At 36.4% G+C, this 4,746-nt stretch overlaps 1 protein-coding gene across 1 annotated transcript in view; it reads right to left on the bottom strand.

Moving 5' to 3' along the window:
• The window catches only part of ANKRD66 (ankyrin repeat domain 66), a 16,645-nt gene extending 12,167 nt beyond the window's left edge, over positions 1-4,478 (bottom strand). The window contains exon 1 of the mRNA XM_006149085.2: positions 4,355-4,478. The gene's annotated coding sequence lies outside the window, so the exon portion shown is untranslated. The remainder of the gene's footprint in view (positions 1-4,354) is intronic.
• Between the last annotated feature and the right edge of the window lie 268 nt (positions 4,479-4,746).

The following is a 4,746-nucleotide window of genomic DNA, read 5'->3' as shown; positions in this document are numbered from 1 at the left end:
AAAATAAATAAATAAATAAATAAATAAATAAATAAATAAATAAATAAATAAATAAATAAATAAAAAGGATTCTGATTCAGTGGATCTGGGATGAGTCTTGAGATTTCTGCACTTATAACAAGTTCCAACAGCACCTACTATCAATAGTCAATTCACCACACGTAGAGTAGCAATATCTCTCTGGCTGAAAAGTAGGGGCTAGCCTGGCAGGGAACAAAACTGGACACACGAAGGAGACCAGTATGGATGCAGTAGTTGTTCTAATTGAAGGGTACATGGGGACTTCCAGTGGATGCTTTAAAAGACAAATGCCTGGATTTCAGTTCAAAGTGAATCAGAAGCTCTGGGTGTACGGGTCAGGGCTATATGCATTGTATGAAGTAGGAGGTCTATACATACCATGTTCGGGGGCAGAGAAGATGGCACAGGCTGTATTTTACTTTACATTTTGGATTTTGTTTGTTTTGTTTAGTTTTGCTATAGGACTTGTGTGCTTGCTGGAGAGAGGCAGAGAAAGAGATGGAGAGTGAGAAATCACACTGAGGAGGGATGGCCACACGCCATCCCTTCTCCATTCTTCTCTTGGATTTTGATCATATATGCACACATGCCTGGTGTGTTTTTCAAGTTGCTGGGTCTAGGACCTGAACCACTCAGTTGGCCATTTGGGATCCACTTACCTTAAATGGCAAGCTGTTTCAACCTCTGTGCCACCTACTGGCTCTAAAATTGGTTTTAATAGGACACCTTTACATTGAGTCATCCGTGGTAAACAAAAATACTAAAGTGTTTCTAATCTGGTGGATGCCACTAAAAACAAAACCAGTTTTAGAATTGATGCCTGGAGGCTTTTTACTGGCCTTTCCTACAAGCGTTTAAGCAAGCTATGTTTAAACCAATCCCATTTGTTCCATATGTGAGTTCATACCAAAGAGAGTCTATAACTTCCCAAGGATGAGATGCAATTCAAGTAAAAGTCTTCATTGGGCAATAAAATTTATTTCCAGAGAAATTGAAAAGTTGATCCTAAAACGATAATCATATGGAAATACAAGGGACCCAGATAGTGAAAAGAAATCTTGAAAAAGAACGATGTTGGAGGACTCTTATTTCCTAGTTTCATTAGATTATCAGGAAAATCATGACATATTTTCCTATGTTTTATTATATAAACATGTGTCAAGACTTTTCTGATTACCCCATAGTAAACATGCCAGGACAATTGAATAAGAAAAGAATCATCTCCCCAACAAATGGTGCTACACCTGCACACAGAAGAATGAAGTCAGTCCTTTACAAGAATTTATTTCTGGGTTTTTCTATAAGGATTTTACAGTTTTAAGTCTCAGTTAATTTTTATATGCCACTCTTGTCAAAAAATAATAGAGCATAAACAAAAGGGTTTATTTCCAGATTCTCAGTTCTACTCATTACTCTAGGTATCTATCTTTGCACTAATATCCTAATACCACACACTCTCTTCTTTTCTTTTTCCTTTTTTTCTTTCTTTTTCCTTTTCTCTTTCTTTTTTTCTTTTTTTTTTTCTTTTGGCTATACAGTGTGTGAACTTGCTGGAGAAAAAGAGAGTGAAAAGATGAAGTCTTAGAGAAAGATTTAAATGATATGAGCAAGGAAATTAATCAAATGTTGTCTACATATGTAAAGATTTTAAGCGAGAGAGTAGCAGTAGATGTTTCTTACATTGATGAGGTAGATGGACTCTTCAAAGAAGCCAAAACTATTGAAAACTTCTTGGTACAAAAAAAGAGAGCTTCTGAGACAGAGGTTAACAGTGATTGCAAACACACTACACAGATAGAATGTACAATAAAAACAAACTGAGAATTTATACTTGCTATCATTATAATGAAAGAATGACATTTATGCTTCAAAAGCTCCCTAGTTGTTAAAGAAAATGTGTATCTCAGAGTAGGGGAAACTCCTTGAATTTCTTTCCTAGATTTAAAAAGAGCTTTAAACTGTACTTCAATATCAAGTATGTAACTTTTCTTTTCAGGTCCAGATTTGGGGGCACATTTTGTAAAAGTGTCAATTATTTCAATCATATATGGAGTATTTTCTCTAAACTTCCTATCCTTTATTAAACTTCTAAAAGAGTACAGTTAATTTCAGAATGCTTAACAATATTGCAATAGTGTACTTTTTAAAAGAATATTCTTATTTAATAACAGATAACTTTGGAGGTAGTTTTAAGATTTTTTTATGATTAGTATTATAAAAGAACATTAAAACCTTAAAAGAAACTTTTCTCACCATGTAGTAAAATATAACTGCTGTTACTATTTAATATTGCCATTTGATTATTTTTACTATTGTTATATATGATTAATATAAACTTAGCTTAGAATTACTTTATTGCGGTAAAAGAAGTAAAATAAAAACCAGAAATTGCTAACTAAAAAAAAAGAAGAAAGAAAGAAAGAAAGAAAGAAAAGAAAAAGAAAGAGAGTGAAGAGAGAACATGAAAAAGTACCTCCACACTACCATACCTCCACACCTCCACACTCCACACCTCCACACTCCACACTCCACACCTCCACAGTGGAGATGGCCATACTGCAATCCCTTCAAGTTCTTGGGATTTGGGACATATACATGCACATCTTGTGTGTGTTTCAAGCCATCTGGTGCAGAACTCGAAATGCACAGGGCACAGGTGCCCATGAGGGATCTAGCCACCCTACCCACTGCAACCTGGCTGACCCACCACACAATCTTGATTGTTGTAGGTTTGCAGTAGTTTTGAAATCAGAAAGTATTAGAGAACAATAGAAACACCATGCTTCTAGAACATCACTGGATCTATGAACTCTGAGTCAGTGAGAGAATGCTTGCTCAGGGAATGTGGCCTTCCTGCTTGGAAACAACAGGAGGCCATTAGACGGGTGTGTGATCTGATAAATGTAGTTTCCAAATTCCAAGGCATTCTGTCCAATCTCTAGTGTCATTTAGTCATATCACCCTAATTGATACCAAAGCCAACCTGTTCCAGGAAATACCCTTATTTTTCTGATTCTCTAAAAAAACCCCAACTTTCTCTAAAATATAACCATCCTTCCTCCCTTGTCCTAATAAATATGGAGGATGAAAGAGATGCAGGTGCATATCTGGTATGGCCTCTCCCTCTTGACTCAGATGTCTGTGTCTCAAGGAGTTATTCCACGTACTTTAGGTGACTTTCTACCGGACAGATGAGTCACAGGAAAGTGTGAATCTGCCAATGGAGTACATACCCAAGAAAATGAAAACATATATCCACATAAAAATGTGTACACAAATGCTCACAACATTATTCAAGTAGGTAAAAAGTGGAAACATTCCAAATGTCCATCAATGATGAATGGATGGTGGGGATATTGATATAATGGAATATTGTTTACCAATAAAAATGAATGAAGTATTGATACACATGGATGAAACATAAAACATGCTAAGTGGACAAAGCCAGTCAGAGAACCCCACATATTCTGTGTTTTCACTTATGTGGAATGTGACTAGGCAAATCTGCAGAGATAGAATGTGGATAATTATTTGCTTAGGACTGGCATAAAGGTGGGAGTGGGCAGTGGCTGCTGATGACTACAGGGTTTCTTTTCAGAAGAGATGAAATGTCCTAAAATTAGATTGTGGTGTGATGATTTCACAATTCTAAAGTATTAAAAACCACTGACTGGGCCCTTTAAATGGATTCAGTTTTATAGTATGTGAATTAATCTTAATACATTTGGTTTTGGAGCCAGCGGGTAGCATAGTGGTTAAGGCACTGTATTACCATGTGGTCAGCCACAGCTCAAGTCCTGGACCTGGTGGCTTGAAACTCACATGGGGCATGTGTGCATGCATGTCCAAAATCCCTAGAGGAGAATGAAGGAGAAATTATTGCAGCATGGCCATCCCCCAGGGAACGATTTCTTGCTTTTTGTCTCTCTGTCTCTCTGGTGAGTGTACACATCCTATAACATAAACCTCTCTAAATAAATCAATAAATAAATTTGGTTTTAAAACAGAAATGGCAAGGAACCACAGACTTTCTAAAAACAAACAATAACAAAATGACACAGTTTATATGCAGAAAGTATGCACAATTCATTAGTTTATCATTGACTGTTAAATTCAGCAAAATTTTCTTTTTGTGAATCCTTATGAATATGGTTAAGTGCACATGAATTCCTGTCTTTCTAGTAGAAGTTTTTCAATTTACCAAGTAGTCAGTAAATATAATTTCTAATAAATGTGAACCATCTATAATAACTACAATAAATAAGAGGAGTAATATAAAATTACTTAATGAACCATCTATAATAAATAAGAGGAGTAATATAAAATTACTTACTGTCCTCTGTGAAATCTAAGAACTTCTGTACTGGCTCGCAGGCAGTCAACTGTCTGGAGTGTTGTGTTTGCACCATGGAAACTGACCCCTCCTTCTTTGTGAGAACCTGTCTGTCAATTTCAGCTTCACTAATTGTATGGTGGGGTGGGATTGCCCCTCTACTTCACACCAAAGCTCTTCAGCAATTCCAGTTTTCTTCTTTAGTCCAAATCTGGTGGTCCTTGGCAGGTTCTTTCACAGAGCACTTAATGTAAACAAAATTTTAACTAATATAATAGCCAATTATTGCCAGCCCACATGACACAGTGAAGGAAGTAAGCTCTCCAGTAACCACCTGTATGCAGGGGATGATTGGCCCTTTGGAGTGAAGGGACAGACTGGGTCCATCATAT

This window comes from Tupaia chinensis, unplaced genomic scaffold (assembly GCF_000334495.1).
Source record: "Tupaia chinensis unplaced genomic scaffold, TupChi_1.0 Scaffold000252_1, whole genome shotgun sequence".
NCBI lineage: Eukaryota > Metazoa > Chordata > Mammalia > Scandentia > Tupaiidae > Tupaia > Tupaia belangeri.
The sequence above is the reverse complement of the archived record's forward strand: the minus strand, read 5'-3'. Positions and strand labels throughout refer to the sequence as shown.